Source organism: Pelobates fuscus, chromosome 5, assembly GCF_036172605.1.
Source record: "Pelobates fuscus isolate aPelFus1 chromosome 5, aPelFus1.pri, whole genome shotgun sequence".
NCBI classification, from domain to species: domain Eukaryota; kingdom Metazoa; phylum Chordata; class Amphibia; order Anura; family Pelobatidae; genus Pelobates; species Pelobates fuscus.
This window is the reverse complement of record NC_086321.1, coordinates 97,778,881-97,800,427: the sequence shown is the minus strand read 5'-3', so window position 1 is coordinate 97,800,427 and position 21,547 is coordinate 97,778,881.

Sequence of the window (21,547 nt, the reverse complement as noted above, 5' to 3'; positions counted from 1 at the left end):
TACATATGAAAAAGTCTGTCCTGCTATCAAAACATCTGGCTCTTGTACTCCTGCATTGGCATCTGCTTCTGCCAAAAAGCAGCTGAGATACCAAAATCAATCCTTTACCAAACTTTGAACAAGCACATTACTAACATATAAGTACCACCATTTGCCTCCTATTACTAACATATAAGTACCACCGTATGCCTCCTATTAATTGTTTCAAGATTTGCTGCTGAAAATGAAAGATAGTAGCTGCGGTGTTATGACACAGTGTTTTGTTTTTGTGTTAAGTTCCCAACACCAACAATCTAGTTGAAGCATTACTAGCAAAAACTGCCCTGGGGCCCTCCGTATAAGTTTACCCCTGTCCACCCCACCGTACGTCTACCCTCCCCCTCCCATATGTTGCCCCCCACTCATGCACACAAACTGATACACATGCAGACACATGCATAGACACACACACATAAAGGCACACACACATACAGACACACATACAAACACACACATACATACACACACACACACACAGACACACATACATAGAAGCACACACAAAGACAGACACACAGATAGTCATACACACAATTATACAGACACACATACATACAGACACACACACACACACACACACACACACACACAGACACACAGACAGACACACACATACATAGAAGCACACACAAAGACAGACACACAGATAGTCATACACACACACACACACACACACACAGAGACATACAGACACACATACAGATAGACACACACAGACAGACACACAGACATACACACACATACAAATACACATAAATACACACATACAGAGAAACATTCATACAAACACACACAAACACACACATATCCAAAAAAAATTAGTCACCCTCCTGTTTCTTACCTGTTAGGTGCAAGAGGAAGATCTTCCCTGGGGTCCAGTGGTGGCTCAGCCTGATGGGAGTCAGAGTTCCCACTCTGACTCCCTCCTCTCCTTCCTCCCACGAGGCTCCCGGTGTAAGCTGGGAGGCGTGACCGGGGAAGTCACTTCCTCCCAGCTGTGATGTCATTTCAAGGGGCCAGTCGCACTGTTAATGTGCCACAGCGCTGACCGTGCACCCTGGAAATTAATTTCCATCGGGTGACCCTAAGAACATGGGCCACCCGATGGACCCCTCTAATGGGCCGTAACACATTGTGGCAGGCACTGCGGTCGCAGGGGTCTGCAGGGCGGCCGAGACCCATGGAGTGGTGGGCCTGGTCGCAGCTGTGACCCCTGCGACCGCGGTAGTTCCGCCACTGTTCCGGACTGTTGCTGCACCTTGAGATTTCAAAGTGAGGCCAAACTAGTCAAAATGGAACATAGCTGCCTTGGAGAATTCTCCAGTTTGACTATTTTGGCCTTAAATTTAAAATTCACTTTGGATTCCCTGAAATAACCCTGAACGATTTATTATTTCCAATCTAGACTTTCAGGGACAAAACAATCATTGTACCTTTAAGAAACACATATATGAGAAACAATCTTGCAAAGTAGATTAGGTGTACCTGCTGCTACTGAACATTGACACCGCCCTAAGCACCTTTTGAGACAAAGCAAGGAATGTTCTCTAATGCTTAATAAACAAGCTATCTTTAAATTTAAATGCATGTACCAATGGTGCTTGACAAGAATTATTCAGTGTGACTGAGAACATAATGCATTTTGATGGACTGTCTTAATGAAACACTTGTGTTTCACATGATAAACAATAGATATATCCAGGTCAGCTTGTCAGAGTGCTCATGCGACTTTGGTTCTTGTTATTATTTTGATTTTACTACTGTGTTCTGCACTGCATGAGCCTTAAGCAAGTCTATTTGCGTTAACGGGATTATTCACTAAACACCTGAATTTGTCACCTCCATATTACTGTGGGAGAGGTTTTTATGAGACAGATGGGGGCATGTCTACTAAACATATAAGACTGGACTGGGAAGCCATTGTTTAAATCAGTTGAGTACTATGAAGTGGAATTTAAATTCTGGTCTATCCATATTCATCAGAATTAGCCTGCTTTTAAAAAACTATTTTGGGGCTATTGGCTTATCATCCATAAATCTGAATTCCAAATAGTTCAAATAAAGGTGGTTGGAGTCAATATGACCCCCACATTAGTACAAGGGAGGTTTTATATCTCCCTCTTGCCCCAACTTGACATATTTCTGTAATAAAATATTAGCGACTAGGCAACTATTGCTGCCCATTCACTAGTAAAGTATGGAGAGGACCAGGTACAGGTACCCCTAATGCCCCTACTCATAAGAAAGACCTGTATCAATTAAAAAAATGAAGTGGGGGCATAGTGCCTCTGCCTGCCCGCACCTGTGGCCAACTGGTGGGGCTATAATTAAAATTAATGGGGGAAATAAAATATTTGCCCATTGAGAGTTCCATGCAAACTGAGCTTGCATGGCCGAACTTACCCTTATAGGAGTTTTCACATGCTATGAAATCTCAGATAGTCAAAGCACACTGATTGATTGGTGTGATAAGTTAGACACATACTCACATACATATATATGTAAAGGCAGTATGCCTGGAGTTGTGGGAGGATTTGTTCCGGCATATATATAGTCCACTTCCAGCTACCATCTGACGTACTGCCAATGTTTTTAACCCCACCCACCTCTCCCTGATTATACTTTATCTGTGGGCTCTCTTTTTCAGGCCTGCCTGTTCGTGGGTTTCGGCACACCAAAACCAACTTGCTTTTACTGATATAGCTCAAACTGTATTGTATGCGCTCCGCGTTTGTCCCCGTTCACAAATATATATATATATTTTTGTCTTAAAAGGAAGTCACTTTTTTATTTCAAGTTTTTATTGAACAGCTACGTAGAATACAAACATATTCAAAATAGCGAAGATAGCAAAATACATAAGTATGTTACAATAAACACTACACCTACGGTCACAGATGTTGAGAATACATGAAAACTATTTACTGAAACAGCATAACATACAAATACAAGAATCATTCTGTATTTTGTCCCCAGTAATTTTGAGAGATGTAGGTTGGTAAATAATAGGGTCACATGTTTATGCCTGGCTTTTGCCAGGGGAGGAGAAGGGTGGAGATTACTGCGTCCCCATAACCCAGACTTGTTAGGAAGAAGGATTGATGGGGAGGAAAGGGGGTCATTCCGGTCAACTGTTAGTAGTCATATTGTTGGGAGATTGTTCATAAAGTCAGCCATGATTCCCAGGTGTTTAAGTACTCGTCATACCTGTGTGAGAAGGAGTAAGATAGTGCATCCATTGTGCTGTTAGAGTCAACCTTCTGTATCCATTCCCTGATGGATGGATTTGTAGTGTGTTTCCATTTAGTGGGGATCAGGCTGTTAGCGCCTGTGAGGAGATGTTTTATCAACAATCTTTTATGTTTGAGTATAGGAAAGGGATAGAGCATGAATAACATTGTCTAAAGAGTGTGTAGGACGTTTATCCCAGTGATCGTGAGGATAAGGGATTTCATTTTTCCCCAGTATTCTTGTAAAGTGCGACATGTCCACCAAATATGCCCTGGTGGTATGTTTGCATCTCCAACACTTGTTGGGTGAATTAGGAAAGAAACGGTTAATTTTAGTTGGCGTGTAGTGCCACCTTGTGATTCTGTTGTAGTTTCCCTCATGTGCTTATAGATGTTTTAAAAATGTTCGTGAAGATACGTGTCCAGTCCCTACCTTGTAAGCTAACCCCCGACTCCTCTTCCCAAAGTTTAGTGAAGTCTGGTAGGCAGTCGTCTGGTCTGTTCTGTATAAGTCTGTGGAAGGTAGATAGTTGTTTGGTTTTCAAGTTGTGTTTGGAGCATATGGTTTTGAAGTTGGTGGGTATTCTGGAGCCCTGTAATAGTGCCGGGCTGGAGTGGATATAGTGTGTGATTTGGTATGCCGAAACCGTAGCAGTTCGGTTTGCTGGTCGTTTGACAGGAGTTCGTTGACAGTCACTTCCTTGTAATATACAGTACACCATTGAATAAAACACTAAAATGTCCCTGTAGCAAACTTTACAAATAAAGAGTAGAAACAGAAACATTGTTTCATCTCTCCTGTTCCCTGTACACTCTCTCTATGCTGACTACCAGGGGCAGAGGACAGAGTTTGTTAACAATTATTGACAGGGAGCAAAGATGGAGGAGCCCATTTGCAGAAGGTTTAAATTTCTATATTTAATGTAAATTTTGAAAAGCTTACATATACATATTTGTTACATATATGGATAAGTAAACATTATATTAAAAAAACCTGGAATGTGACGGCTCCCCTTTACATTGTCACGTCTTGTTGATTTTCCACAATATGCAGTTTAGAGAATAAACCCTCTCCTCTTCATCACGAATCCACTATTATTTATGGATACATTTCAAAGGTTTTATGGCTTTGCTGCACTTATTTTATCATCAAATCAAATTATCATATCATCAAATTAAACAGGGTTAGATTTAATGGAATCATAATAGTATATTTAAATGAATAATGAAATGAATGTGACCTGTGATTTGATTACATTTCAATTTACATTGTCCAAGCACTATTTCTGCAAAGTATATCTTATCTTATCAAGAAGGCACCATATAAAATAATGAATTACCCCAACAGAGATAATGATTCCAGAAATAATCACGCTGAGGTTTGCCATTCCGGGCACATCCAGAATGTAGGGAATGGGGACACATGTTTGAATGGGAATGGGAATACAAATTATAGCATTAAATAACTATGGAAAATATTTATATAAATCGTATCGGTATTTATCATACATTAAGCCAGCTGGTAATTTAATATATACTGTTATACTGTATACATATATATATATATATATATATATATATATATATATATATAAATAATCTGCTATTCCTGTATATCTTTGACATTCAACTTAAGTATCTAAGGCTTTAGTCATTTTTAGAATAAACACAGGATAAAAGATCAGGATGTTGTACTGTGAAGATTGTAAACTCTAGATACAGGGCATACAATGTTCAATGCAAAGTGCATACGGACTGCAATATATAGAAAACAAATCCAACCACCTAGCACCAAAGGCAATTTTACCAGGGTGCAATGGTTGTTATGCACTTATATATCACCTCATTTTTGTGACTCTGTTAGGGTTGCCAGATGATACATAACATACAGTCACACACAGCTACAACACCTACAACCACTGTAGACCTATAAAACATATAAATAATCACCTTATATAAAACTGCAAATAACACAGAGAAATAATTTCTTGGACAATGTGCTGTGCATTGTCCTGCCTAGGATTTACTTTTATTACCCGTAGGCCACCTATATTAGTCTACAATTGCCCCTGCTCACCATAGATACTATAATGAAAAGACTGAAGGTTTATGCCTGTGGCTGATAATAACCCTGTCAGTGAATACTTCAAAATGTTTTAATATAGTGGGGAACAAGACTCCACTCATGGAATTTGACTCCACTTCTCTCTATGTAATCTACACCCCCTGATTCGAAATACCAAAATGGTCATGAAAATAAAAACTCATCTTTATTACATTTGTTTAATACTTAAAGTATGATATAGGGCCAGCATATTGCAAAACCAGTGTGTGAATTTTTTCTGACATTAAAGAGTTATAAAACATATTTATAATGATCCATATGTCCGAAACTATCCTAAACATCTTGGCTACACGTTAAGTAGTGCGTCATAGAGTCATAAAACATATTTAGAATCATAAACTAAAAAGGGAAATGGAAAGGGCAAAACCAATAAATCAATGAGTAAAAACAATAAATTCTGTATATAACACGGAGCTCCTAAAGCCAAAACAAGCACTTCTCTATAAATGCTGAAATACAAAACAATCTATTAAACAACCGGCAGCTCTCAACAGGTAAATACAATATTAATGCTGAGGGTTAAAGGAACACTATATGGTCAGGAACACAAACATGCATTCCTGACCCTATAGTGTTAAAACCACCATTTAGGTGACTTACCCACCCTTAACCCCCTTAAAAGGTAATAAAACTTACTTTATTTCCAGTGTTGCCTCCTTGCTGATATCATCATCGGGAAAGCATTGAATTGGATGAAATCAGCAAGGGGGCAGGACGGGACCGGGGCCAAACACTGACTTAGCCAATTAGCCCCTCCGTATAGAGATGCATTGAATCAATGCATCTCTATAAGAAAAGTGCAGAGCGTGAAGACGCTAAACGGCAGTGCTGTGCAGTGCCCCAAGAAGACAGTGTGAACATGAGAATGCCTGCAGTTAATGATTATACTCACCAGAACAACTACATTAAGCTGTAGTTGTTCTGGTGACTATAGTGTCCCTTTAATTATAAAAACCAACACAAATATATGTGATACAAGAATAGAACTAATTAATTGTAAGGAAACAGTTACCACCATCAACCAATATTTATTTATAAAATATTTTACCAGGAAGGATACATTGAGATTTTTCTTGTTTTAAAGTATGTCCTGCCACAATGTTCATAAAATTTCTGATAGAAGATAGTCTGCTGTATAACGATAATATCAACACTCCTCAACACAATTCTTGTATTCGCTACAAATCTTACCTTAAAGTCACAACTGAAATGTCTGCAAGAGGCCTACACGACATTGCATAGTGTAAATTCATCAATTTATTAAATCAGCAAGGTGTAATTAAACTCCTTACCATGTCTGAAGGTGATACATATTTCTAAGGTTCACAAATATCGCCCAATACGTTAGAAGTCTGTTGCCTCCGGTCCTCCCGCTTCTCGAGCGCATTGTCCACCAGCGGGCATCCAGAGTTATGTGCTTCTTTGCAGAAATACACTGGGTACCGCAGATCTCAAAGTAGTGATAAGGCTTCTAGCTCTGTAACAAGCAGACATATTTAATTCATGCCTTTAACCACGTCCCAACTTCATTTCCTGCTGCCTCGCTTTTGGGGACATCAGGGAACTGTCCCTAACAATCATAAGACATGATTGCACTATGTTTAGGGCTCTAGGACCCTGCAGAGAGCACTGGAACGGTGCTCACTGCATGTCCTGCGCTCAGTGGGCCGGCCTGAGTGATGGACAGGCAGCCTGGTGTCTATTCATCATTAGTTGGTCTACCCACCCCCTTTCTGGGCGGAGAAGTGACATGCTCACGCCACTGGCACACCCACTTTACCCCCTCCCACCGGCATCTTGATTTTCAGGACACTGGAGTTAGGAGATATATAATGTCACTTTTTACTAGAAGATTCCATAGGAGTTTTGTTGACTCTCTCCAATTGCTTTGTATTGTATGGCTGAGCAGATCATACAATATGAACTGTGCAGTATGAGTGTTAGTTGATTTATTTAAGTCTCTGATCACAAGCTATTCACCTCTGTTCAGTTGCCACTGCAAGTTTCCACCAGTTTTGTAATATATTCTAGTAAAGTACTTTATTCATTTTGCTAAATAGGGTAGTAGCTTAAGTCTGACTTTGGAAAGCTACATAGATCTTTATTTAACACTATAATTAACTGTCTGTTTTATTATAAGATTATTAGATTAATTGCATGAAGGGAGGATCACATTAGACATTTTGTTCTGAGTATATTCCAGCCAGAGTAAACAGAATGGGTAATAAAAACACTATCTCTCAGTCTGACCGTGAATATAACTGGGAAGAATTAGCCCAACTGTATTGTGCTTTTCTCTTCATATAATTGTGATTAGAACATCTATTAATTGCAATATATATCAAGTCAAGTACAATTCTGTGGATTTTTCTTGCCTTATGCCCCTCTAAACTGGAATTGTCTTAGGGTTCCGTCCCAGATATTAAAAATGTAATTGAAAAAAATCTGATTGTCCATACTGAACGTATCTTTCAAATGAGGATTGTTTTTTAAAATTGTATTAAAGCAATAGAATCTTCAGGCTCACTTACAATGTTGTAACTACTCTTTTTTCACCAGTCAATCTCTACTCACCAAAGTGCCTATCACTACTATTAGCAAGTAGCAGCTGTTTACTGACTTCAACAGTAGTGACAGTGTGTTACTAGCTGCCACTACAGAAAGCAAGTTACTAATTAGCAGTTACCTGCACCCATTTTTCTTTTTGGGAGCTGTTTACTGCTAACTAGCCAGGGCTGTTGCAAGGATTTTCGGCTACTCAGGCGGAGATGCATTTTGCTGCTCCCCCTCCCAATATGCATCTTAATTTGTGTACATCTTAACCACCCCCTTTTGAAATTCTTACCACCTTTTGTGTTTTTTATCCCCTTTTTGAATGTCTTAAGCCCTTTAGTGTATCTTATTTCCCTTTTCCCCTTTGTTTGTCTACACCCAATTGTGTGTCTCTTACTTTACCCAGTCCCTTTGTTTGTCTCTTGCTTCCCTATTGTCTTTGTGGTATTTTACTCATTCCAGCGCATTTGTGTGTGTCTCTTTCTCCCACCCCCAGCCCCTCTGTGAGTCTCTCCCCAAGCACCTTTGTGTGTCTTTTTCTGACCCCCAGCTCTTCTGTGTGCCTCTCTCTCTCCACGGCCTCTTTGTCTCTTTCGCCACTTCCTCATCCTCTTTGTGTCTCTTTTCCACCAGCCCCTCTGTGGGTCTCTTTCTCCACCCAGTCCCTTTTGTGTTCCTCTTTCTACCCCAATCCACTTTTGTGTGTCTTTTTCACCCAGTCCCATTTGTGTGTGTGTCTTTCTCCCTTCCCAGTTTCTCTTTGTGTCTTTCTACCCTTTCCCAACCCATCTGTATTTCTCTTCCCTCCAGTACCTTGTTTCTGTCTTCCAAACCCACTGTGTTTCTTATTTTCCCCTTTAACAGTCCCATATGTGTCTCTTCCCCTTGAACCATGTCTCTGCACCCCAGCCCCACTGAGTTTCTTTTTTTCCACTTCCCCAGCTTCTCTGTGTATCTCTTTTTGTCCCAGACCCTATTGTATGTCTCTTTCTCCCACCAACCTCTCTTGTGTTTCTCTTTCCCCCTATATGTGTCTCCCCCAGACTATTCTGGGTGTCTTCTCCATTCCCTCTGTCCCTTTGTGGTCTTTTCCACTTCCCCTGGTCCCTTTGTAGTCTCTTCCACATGCCTCCACCTCTTGGTCCCTTTGTGGTCTCTTCCACTTTACCTCCTTGGGCCCTTTGTGGTCTCTTCTCCCCTTCCCTCCCCCTTTCTGCTCTCCCTGCTGTAACGTGGTTGTGCGGTAGAGGATCTTCTGTATCCTCTGCCTGGTTTGAAAGGAGGCTGTTCGTTGCTCTCAGCTAGCAGCTTCCTGTCAGACTGGATAGAGGATACAGAAACCTATATCATGTTCTGCACAGCCTTGCTACATGTGACTGGCAGGAGGGAAAATGTTGTGCACTGTGCACTCGCCTTCTGCCAGTCACCCATACATTGCTCCCCATGGGCCAATGCGCCGTAAGGCTTCTGCCTGTGCCACCTTAGTGTTGTGCTGGCCCTGTACCTAGCAATTGGTTTCTGACTGGTTTCCAACACTCTCACTACTTTTCTATGGTTGCCACTAACCCTTAAAACTTTACACCAGCCTCTTACTTGGTGCAAGTTAACAGATAACTTCCTAAATATCCAAGCACATTAAACTTTATTAAAAAGCAATAAATGAAAGTTAAGTCCAGACCAAGATAAAAACATTTTTTCTGTACGTAAAGTGCGTATATCATTAGTGTTGATATAATGAACAATTCACAAAGCAGAAATAAATTGGTAGGGCTATAAATTATTCCAGGCATGCAAATGTTATTAAAGGGACACTATAGTCATCAAAACAACTTTAGCTTAATGAAGAACTTTTTGTGTAAAGATCATACTCCTGCAGTCTCACTGCTCAATTCTCTGGACGTTAGGAGTTAAACCACTTAAAAAAGAAAAAAAAGGTTTCATTTTCAATCAGATGTTAAATTACTTTAGAAGTTTTCATCTCCTGCTCTTAAATTAGACTTTAATCAAACACAGAAGACTACACACAGGAGACTCCTGTGAGGTATAGCAAGCGATTAACATTGCCGGGAATAAGAAATTAAAAATTAGGCAGCATTTTAAATTAAAAAAAAAAAAAAAGTGTAAACATTGGATCTCACTTTACAGGAAGTGTTTGGGAAGGCTGTGTGAGTCACATGCAGGGAGGTGTGACTAGAGTTGTATAAACAAAGTGATTTAACTTCTAAATGGCAGATAATTGATCAGTGAGACTGCAGGGGCATGATCTATACATCTATACACATTAAACTAAAGTTATTTTGGTGACTACAAAACATGGTTTAGCATAAGGGAGTAGATACATATTTGTGTTTGCCCAGATCTTTTTCTCTTTTCCATTCCTTTCTTCAATGGCTGTGACACACTGGAGTATGAGTTCACATCCTGATGGCATTAGTCAATGGCACTAAGGAATCATGCTGAGTAGCAACAAAAAATAAATACTTACTCCTGGAAGAAAAAGGTGAACATTACCTTCACCTAGGGATCTCAGTAACCAATGCATAACATATGTCTCTTTGATATCTCTGCCTGCAGCCCACATAGCTAATGGGTAAGAAGCAAAGAACTTCTTCAGCAAGGGCCGTTCCACTGTATATTTCCTCTGGTAGCAGTTGTTTCTGAAAAGCAAACATTTTAAACTATTCCCAAATAATTAGGGACACTGAATTGACCGATCTATCTATCTATTGTGATCCTTGTCTGCAGGTAGCACGGTCCTCTAGGGTAAACAACAGGCACAGTTCTTTTAATTGCATATACTCCAGGCACTTTATTTGTAAATTCACACAGGAGACAGCAGTAAATGAAAACATAAATATAACATAAATATAACACAAATCCCTATAAACAAAAACCTAGCTCATCTGAGCACTAACTAACATTACGTTCCCTATCTCTCAGGGGTTAAACTAGAACAAAATTATTGGTGTCACCAACCTAGTGTCTTTGTCAGCTCTCAGCACTCCAGTGCTCCAAGCCAGCCTTGACTGCTTCCCTTTCTGCACTCCCAGTGCTCCAAGCCAGCCTTGACTGCTTCCCTTTCCTCACTCCCAGTGCTCCAAGCCAGCCTTGACTGCTTCCCTTTCTGCACTCCCAGTGCTCCAAGCCAGCCTTGACTGCTTCCCTTTCTGCACTCCCAGTGCTCCAAGCCAGCCTTGACTGCTTCCCTTTCTGCACTCTCACTGCTCCAAGCCAGCCTTGACTGCTTTCCTTTCTGCACTCCCAGTGCTCAGTCTCCTTGACTCTCTCACTGGAGAGAACAGCCTCTCTCCCACCTGCTTCCTGGGAGGAAGCCAGCAATCCCCCCTGTACCTGCCTAGCAGGGAGTGGTTTATTCCCACTGCTACAGCTGATTATCTGCAGCTGAGCAGTGGGTTGGAGACAGTTCCAAAAAACTCTGACCTGGACCTTATTTCTCACAGTTGTGTCTAAACTGAGTAGTGGAGCATTGGCCCACCCTTCTCTCCAAATGCTCCACCCCAGCGGCTCATAACTAAACATAGCTTTGTGTTGTGCAACACACAAACTACATATACTCCCCCTGGGGTTAAATGGCCTCTCTGCCTTCACTTTATCACACTATCTATCTATCTATCTATCCATCCATCCATCCATCCCATCCTTGACACTGTATAGGTCAGACAAATCATTTGCAAACACAAGGAAAGGTTAAAGGAACTCAACATGTATAGCTTGGAGGAAAGACGAGACAGGGGGGATATGATAGAAACATTTAAATAAATAAAGGGAATCAACACAGTAAAGGAGGAGACTATATTTAAGAGACAAAAAACTACCACAACAAGAGGACATAGTCTTAAATTAGAAGGGCAAAGGTTTAAAAATAATATCAGGAAGTATTACTTTACTGAGAGGGTAGTGGATGCATGGAATAGCTATCTAGCTGAAGTGGTAGAGGTTAACACAGTAAAGGAGTTTAAGCATGCGTGGGATAGGCATATGGCTATCCTAACTATAAGATAAGGCCAAGGACTAATGAAAGTATTTAAAAAATTGGGCAGACTAGATGGGCCGAATGGTTCTTACAGGCCGTTACATTCTATGTTTCTATGTTCCTATGTTTTGGTATGAGTGTCCCTACTATGAAAATGTCGTTGTGTTTATACAATGGCCTTTTCATTGATATTTGAAAGCTACCTCATCTTTGTCATAGTTGTGCTTTTTGTAATATAAAACAAATAGTTCTCACCATGATAACATGCCTTATCAAATATCTTCAATGTTAGGGTCACATAGTAGATACGTTGAATGACATCAAGAAAATAGTTCAGAAAATCTAAATATTTGTTATTTGAAATAAATTTTTTTAGATATCTCATTTAATAATGAAAGCTACTGTTAACATTTTAATGTCACAATGAATAAAGGCAGTGAGGATTGTTTACCAATGCAGATAATAATCTTCAGGGATCCGCTGTTAACAAACAAATAATGGTTCAGTCTAACATAAATTCTGCTTTTTCAGCATTGTGTACCTCTGATCTTATTATAACAAACATTAATGCATACACAAATGGAAACACTTATTTTTTGCAAATAGATCTACCGTAATTTGCAAAATGTGCATATTTGCAGTCGGACCGCACACTTTCAAACAGCTGATGAACAAGAGGTTGTGATCATTAGGTCATAGAGAAGAGCCGCTAGAAGGATCTAAAGTGACAAATAGGTGACTAAATGTGTTTTTCTGGATCTAGAGTGCTTGAGTAGATGTTGGCAATCCTGGTTGCAGCCCAGCAGCTTCCTTTCTCACTATTGTTTGTCTGTGTGTATATCTCCATGTCTCTTTGTGTGTGTGTGTGTGTGTGTGTGTGTGTCTGTGTGTATATCCCCCTATGCATATCTGTAGCAGGGTATATGTCACCAAGTGTGACAACAGCTTCTTTGAGTGCTTGATATCATATTGGTGGTTATTATGAGCGACAATATGACAACACATAGGGCACTCTGGAAGGTAAAATGAGGGCAACATTTACAACATATAGAGCAATGTGGGGTTCACATTGAACACATTGAACAAAGTGAGGAGCAATATGAAACATATTGGAAATTATACATGGGGTAACATGGTAAAACATGGGGCAATACAATAACCTATAGAGGGGAATGTGACAATAGTAAGAGTAATACAACAACATCTTGAGAAAAAGGTGACCATATAATTGATTTGCTTGACGGATGTTCTTTATATTGATTTAATAGACAGGTTCTTGCTTGATAGCAGATGTGAATAGGAGGCACCAAGCTTACAGGTGCTTAACTGCTTAAATAAAGTTAAAGAATATGTTGACAATATAGAAAATGTATTTACGGGGGACTGAGTCTAAACTGCATGCTAGAGGAGTTACTCTGATTTTATGAGAAATTAAGCCTAATATACCAGCTATTTAATTATCCTCACTGCCAATTGACCTTTATTTCATCTGGGGAATACCCCAATACTATTTTTGTCTGATCTTTTCTGTTGTGGTCCAGGGTTTCCTGTGAATGATATGTCTGCAGCCTGCTGGCCAACTCAAGGCGGGGGACGCTGCCAATTCCACACTTTGTAGTGCACCTACTAGTTATGCATTATTATTTGGGCTCCCCCGTTTGGACAGGTGGGGGTTATCCCACCCCTCCTGAAGTGGATCTCTTTACTAGCCTTAGAGACCCCTGATGCCTTACTCAGCGTCCAGTAAGAAGCCTTGCTGTCATGCACACATTTCACAACACTTCTTCCCACAGTGATCGTCTCCAAAGGACACCGCTGCCCAATCTTTTGACCACTTATGTGCTTGGAAAGCTTCGAAAGAGAGCTCTCAAACGCAGACATTCTGAGACAGATGCAGTGCCGACAGCTTCACTCCAAGTACCTGAATGGTCAAAGGCTCATAGCCACTTACCTGGACATAGAGCCTTCATGAATTGGTCCCTATTACCCGGCTCACCCTCGAAGAGCCACCAGTAGAAGCCATGGTGAGTGCCCTGCAGGACTCTTCTGGGATCTTGATTTGGATGCTGAAAGCTGCCATATCAGTGGGCAGGACATGTGGGCTCCTGTTGATGCCTGGGACTGGTGGATGTCATGGACTGCTTGGCTGGTTGATATCATGAATATTGTGTGGGTACACCTTACGTAATCTAGAAGTAGACTGACTTTATTTTTTGAGACTCACAACTCTGCTAATCCGATCTTTGCCCCTCAATTGTTTATTTCTCTCTTTTATCTCCATCTCCTTTACAGGTTACTTATTGTTCTTTTATTTAAAATGAAGTATAATTACTTTAGAGCATGAGATTCCATATTGCAATTACGAAGTGTTGTTTTATTTTATGCTCTGCCATACGTATATTGTCTGTCTTATCTTGCCTCAAAAAAAAAAAAAAATTAATATATATATATATATATATATATTATATATATATCTATCTCAGGATGTCATATTGTGTGTGAAGTATGCTTAATGGAGGGTTGGTTACATTTGGGCTGGGGACATCTTCAAACAAATAGCCTAAATTAAAACCAAACCAGCAAATTCCACTACCTTTGTTAATTTTATTTTAATTGTTGCATACTAACAACTCACAAACTAGAATACAATAATATTCAAGTTGTTACGTAGTTTAGTAATGTTCTGTGAGGTGGCAGCGCACAATCCTTCCTATGCGAGTGGTCAAAAAGGGAATTGCTCGCCTGAATATGCTGGCTTTAAAATCCCTTTGACTTTTGATTAGATGGCTACCACATGGCAACAACACTTGACCAAAAAAATTGTCTAAATGACTTACAGAAGTAATTTAACCCCTTAAGGACCAAACTTCTGGAATAAAAGGGAATCATGACATGTCAAACATGTCATGTGTCCTTAAGGGGTTAATGTTAGCCATTATCCCAGTAAGAACGGGTAAATATTGCAAGATCAAGATGTACATGGAACATTTTAAGCAGGTAATTTGTATTACAACTTAAAAACTCAGTACCTCAACATCTTTTAAGAGCAGTTAATATAAACGAACATTTTTGATATGGTGCTCAATAGCCTACAATATGTGACATATTTAGAAATTGTTTGTTAAACCATAGTTATGGCATAGCACAGTACTCATCTTTAACACAAAGTTAGAATATGATTTGCAACGATGAAAGGAACCCAAGATAATGCAAAGACTTCATGCTGATGGCTTTTCATCGCTCGCTGGAATGCTCTGGCTAATGCATTGTGCTTTGTTAAAAGAATGTTGAATTTAAAGGGTTTTTTTCTCTTACTTGTCTAGCGTGCTGTTATGCTCTGATTGTTTACAAAGACTGAAAGATCGAATCTCTGGTGCTGACTTGTGAACCTGAGTTTCCAAGAAAGGCCCGCAGTTATGACATGTCCTATCACTGGGTCCTTTTTAATTCCTGTCTCTAAAGACAGCTGATGTGCTCTGTTAAAGTCATCGTGAATTGTGATTGGAGCATTATGAATGCACTTAAACTATCTGGGTTACAGTATGTGAACTGGCATACCACGCAGTATGTGCATCCATTATTTTTCCCATGCTCTGACTCAGATGAATGAGATTAACTGTGAATGAACTAGCCAACTTAATGCAATCAAATCAATTATTAGACAGTTTCATAAATATATAAAAGCTTTTTTGGGTTTCCTTGGTAACAAAGAGCAGAGGAAAAAGTTATTTACAGTAAGAAATTTTTTGACTTATCTGCCTAAGAAGGTTATTTTATCAGATTCTGGAGAGATTATTAAAGCTTTTCTTGAAAAACTGAATATTTGAGGATGTAATCGGAGCACATATTGATATATGTGGGAACAACTGAGCCAAGGAGAAATATGACTGTCATTATGGAGTCAAGAAGGAATTTTTTTTTACCCTTTTTGCAGCTTAATTGTAAATTGCTTCAAATAAGGGTTTTTACCTCATTTTGGATCAACAGCAGAAACAGATGTATGACAACATTGAACGTAATAGTAATTTTTCAATCTAGATCACTATGTAACCAATCTAACCAGATGGTCACCTTCATGTTGTGCCATTAAAAGGATATCATGAATCACTAAATGATGGGCAAGGCCTCCACTATTTGTTATCAAATTAGCGTACCTCTCTAAATGAAAAAATAAAATAAAATTAGTAATGTGACAACACAGTCAGAGTCTCCACTTTGCACGTAGATTCCTTTAAATATAAAATATGCTCATTGACTGCTGTTAACATGTTGATAATTATCAAATAATTGATTGTAATATTTGCCCCTACATGTTGGTGAGGTGTGAACAATTAAAATACATTTGGAATTTCTCACTGCTGGGTTTACCTCTATCCTGGAACTGAGTAGCCCCACCTTGACTCCTTGTCAATCATTCTCATAAGTTCTGTTTCTGGTTCTCCTCTTCCAGTGCCATGTGTGGGCTCGCTGTAACACAACTGAACTGGATTAAAGGACCACTCTAGTGCCAGGAAAACATACTCGTTTTCCTGGCACTAGAGTGCCCTGAGGGTGCCCCCACCCTCAGGGTCCCACTCCCGCCCGGCTCTGGAAAGGGGAAAAGGGTTAAAACTTACCTTTTTCCAGCGGTGGGCGGAGAGCTCTCCTCCTCCGATCCTCCTCTTCTCCTCCCCGTCGGCTGAATGCGCACGCGCGGCAAGAGCTGCGCGCGCATTCGGCCGGTCACATAGGAAAGCATTCATAATGCTTTCCTATGGACGCTTGCGTGCTCTCACTGTGATTTTCACAGTGAGAATCACGCAAGCGCCTCTAGCGGCTGTCAGTGAGACAGCCACTAGAGGAAATAGGGGAAGGCTTAACCCATTCACAAACATAGTAGTTTCTCTGAAACTGCTATGTTTATGAAAAAATGGGTTAACCCTAGAAGGACCTGGCACCCAGACCACTTCATTAAGCTAAAGTGGTCTGGGTGCCTAGAGTGGTCCTTTAAGATACAAAAAGGTACAACAGGCAATCTTACCTGACATTAATAAAAAAAAAAACGATCGCAGGCAGAAACATTTTATAGATTAAATTAACAACAAATGTAATCTAATGGTTAATTTACTCTGGAAATGTCTGCATATTGCATTGCAATTAACCTTTGCATACTATCAGCATTTAAAGCCAAACTGGGAGCTAAAACAGGTCTTTTTCATTTTTATTTTAATAGAACTATTTAATGAGGCAATGATATGCATTCATGCGGAGCTATTGCATCTTAACTTTATTGCTTGGGAAATTTTATGAAACCACAAATCTCCTTCTAGTAGTAGTCAAGTCAGGGATTTGCCAATCACAGTATTACTTACCATTAAAGCCCCTGAGAATTTGTATCTAATATTAACGGGATCAGACAAAAGATCTGCCCCTACAACAACCAAAACCAACCATCAAAGACTGCATGAGCCGAATAACCAAACTCTGTAATCAAATGTCCGTTTCCTTTTTTTTTTTCTTGCTACGGTAAATGAGCATACGGTAAATAACCTCCTTTTAACACTGCTACTCTTTCTTTCATATTTAGTATATATGACATATGTTGATATTTTTATCTGCATAAGAACTATAATGCAATCATTGCCACCTGACTGTTACCTGAACTCAAGATCTTTGAACTGTCTTCATCCCCAACAGCACGATTCTTGTTTACAAATTCTATATATACTAACCCTCCTCTGTAAACTATTCTATTAACCTCCTTTTCCCCATACATAAAACACATCCTACCCTTACCTCTCGTGCCCCACTTTTCCCCAATCCCTCCAGAATGTAAGCTTGTTTGAGCATGGCACTCAACACCCTCTCTTCCTGTGTGTTCAACTCATCTAGTTAAAAATACATGTCTGTTAGTCCTCGTATTGTACAGCGCTACAAAATTTGCTGCTGCCTTATAAATAAAATAATAATGATAATATTAATGCTGCTTTCACAATGCATGCTATTTTGCAATCTATCTACATTGGTTGACAAGCTCATTTTTCTGCTCACTACGGTAAGCTTCCTCTGACTAGATTTCCTCTCAAACTATTATACCAGCTTTAATTAGTGATGTCACGAACACAAAATTTTCGGTTCGCGAACGGTGGACGGGAACTTCCGCAAATGTTCGCGAACGGGCGAACCGTGCGAACCGCCATAGACTTCAATGGGCAGGCGAATTTTAAAACACACAGGGACTCTTTCTGGCCACAATAGTGATGGAAAAGTTGTTTCAAGGGGACTAACACCTGGACTGTGGCATGCCGGAGGGGGATCCATGGCAAAACTCCCATGGAAAATTACACAGTTGATGCAGAGTCTGGTTTTAATCCATAAAGGGCAGAAATCACCTAACATTCCTAAATTGTTTGGAATAACGTGCTTTAAAACATCAGGTATGATGTTGTATCGATCAGGTAGTGTAATGGTTACGCCCGCTTCACAGTGACAGACCAAACTCCCCGTTTAACGCACCGCAAACAACCGCAAACAGTCCATTTGCACAAGCGCAAACAGTCCATTTGCACAAGCGCAAACTCCCCATTTGCACAAGGTTGGATACCAAGCTGGCCAAGTCCCGTTCCTTGTCCTCACTGATGTAATTGAAGGTCTCTTCCTCCACCCAGCCACGTACAACACCAAGGGTCCCCAAAAGGTGACAACAAGCCCCCTGTATTTTTTTTTTTTTAAATGTACACTACTGTTACACCAGATATGAGTTGCACTGGTGTGACACTGTGCCCTGGCAGGCCCTGAAACGCACACGTGTGAAGGAAACTGACTGCTATTATTTCACAGTCAAATTTCTAGTTTTTTTTTGTAATGTACACTACTGTAACACCAGTGATTGGCCCACGTCATGCCTACGCCCCCAAAACGTTTGTGTGTGGGGGTTCTGGAATGACGTGGGCCAATGGGAGCCTGATTCAACTTTTGGCTCCCACTGCCCCTTTTAGAGCAAGCTCGTGATTCGAGCCGTGCTCCTTGTGCCAGGCGGGCCACTTGACCGATCACTGCGGTCAGTGCACGCGGCTAAGTCAGAAGAGGAGATCAAGCCGCATGCGGCTCGTGTGGAGGCAGGAGTGATCCAGCCCTGCGCGGCTTAAGCTTAGGAGCCAGGTCGGTCCCAGGATAAGGTAAATACAGCCACAACCACTTATCCCAATCACACACCTTTCCTAAGGTCCTATCCCATTAAAAGCATATTACTCGTATTATTACGCATTATTACGCATATTATTCGTTTCAAATTTTGTACATTGATCTAACAGCATGGCATTGAATGTTGTATGTCGTTTAATTTACGCCTAAAACTCCCGAACTCACTCCCGAACCTAATGCGCGAACGCTGCCAATCGCATGAAAATGGATTGGCACTATCAGTAAACTACCGAACACCACTTACTATAGTAATTCGCATGTCGAATGACATTGCAAATGCAATGCATTGCTTTTGCTTAGTTTCTTGGGCTCATGAATCATCATGCTTCCCTGACAGGTGGTACTGGAAACACAGTATCATTTTATAAGAGAGTGGGAAAGTAGGAGCAAATTAAATAGGCATTTACATACTGCCAGACAAAACTGTAAAAAATTAAATTATAAACTCAAGGCAGTCCTTCAATGCAAAATCTATCCAGATTTTCTATAGGCCAGCCATTTAGCCATTTTGGAGGTCAGCCAGCCCACCACCCTGTCAGCCATTATAGGCACTTTGATAGGGACCTTGCCAGAAGTGGTCATGTCCTCCTCCAGCTCCTCAAGTGACATAGCCATGGATATAGTGGAGGGGGGCATTGGCCACTCTGGCCAGGAGGAAGGAGAAGCAAGTGGGAGAAGCAAGAAGAAGCAAAGACAGCCTAGAATGTTAAAAGCAGTATGTCCTGGGAGGAAGAATAAGTACGCTGATAGCTTTCGTGCAGAGGAGAATACAGTACTGGTAAACAAGCTTTGCCAGTACTACCAATGTATGTTTGGGGGAACAGCCAAAAAGACTTCAAGAGCAAAGAAGGACAATCGGTGGAGGAAGATTGTGGCAGCGGTGAATGCTGTTGGAGGGAACAACCGCACCCAGGAGGTGGTGAGGAAACGGTAAGTGCACTTATATTCCTAAAAAATAATTTTCTTTATGCCATGTTTTTTTTAAACTTATTTTTTTCTTCCATGTGCTTTTGCTACACACCCCCACCAGTGGCAGCTATGCTTTTAAAGTCTTTTAAAAGTGAGGGTTGGGTCACTTAAGCACATAGAGGGAAACCATGTGCAGCTCAGCTTTAAAGGAACACTATAGTGACAGGAATACATGTTTGCATTCCTGTCACTATAACTGTGAAAACACAGTTTAACCTCCCTCTCAGCAATGTAACTGTAATTAAAGGGACACTCCAGTGCCAGGAGAAAACATCGTTTTCCTGGCACTGCAGGTCCCCTCTCCCTCCCACCCCCCACCCCAGGGAAAGACCGATTGCGCATGCGCGGACGCTGGCGGGGTGAGACCTAATGCGCATGCGCGGCAATGCTGCACATGTGCGGCAATGCTGCACATGCGCATTAGACCTCTCCATCGGAAAGCATTGAAAAATGCTTTCAATGCTTTCCTATCGGGGTTTCAGCGACGCCACTAGAGGAGGAGTTAACCCTGCAAGGTAAATATTGCAGTTTATGAAAACTGCAATATTTATTTACAGTTGCAGGGTTAAGGGTAGTGGGAGTTGGCACCCAGACCACTCCAATGGGCAGAAGTGGTCTGGGTGCCTGGAGTGTCCCTTTAATTACTCATCCTTATAGCAGAGCTGTGCTCTGCCTCCTTGGCTGCGATCTTCATAATTGACAAGATCAGCAAATCCAATGTTTTCCCATAGGAAAGCATTGGGAGGCTGTCATGTTGCAAAACGCCGCTGTTCTATCAGATATCTATATCTATCAGATTTCTATATTGACGTCACTTCCGGTGCCCCCATGTCACCAGGAGTGACGCGAGATCAGCTGCGCGCTAGCAGGCCTCGAGGTATAGAATTCTGGTGGAGGTACCGCGAGCATGTGTGCCGCCTCTGATGACACTCGATCAGCTGGGCCTTTAATCTGAAGGGTGTACCGCGCATGCGCTCGGCACATCCTTCAGCTATAGAAATCTGATGGGTGTAATGCGTATGCGTGCAGCCCATCCATCAGATATAGCGATCTGATGGGTGTGCAGCACATGCGCGCAGCACATCATTCAGATATAGCAATCGGATGGGTGTACTGTGCATGCGTGCAATCTGATCTACAAATCTGACGGATTTCTGTACCACAGCTTTCACTGTGTAGTAACATACACAGTGTAGGTGAATGTGGTGTTAAATAAGGGAGATGCACGGTTAATGGGGGTGACACACAGGGACAGGGGGTTAATAGGGGTGATACACATGGGATGGGGGATATGGAGGGGTGACCAAAAGTTGCCTAACAACCCAGAAGTCCCTCTAGTGGCCATCTGGTAGTCAGCCACTAGAGGTGGAGTTAACACATAAAGATCATTATTGCAGTTGCACTTGCAATAGTTACCTTTACACAGTTAAGCGACCTGGGACACTGAACCCAAAC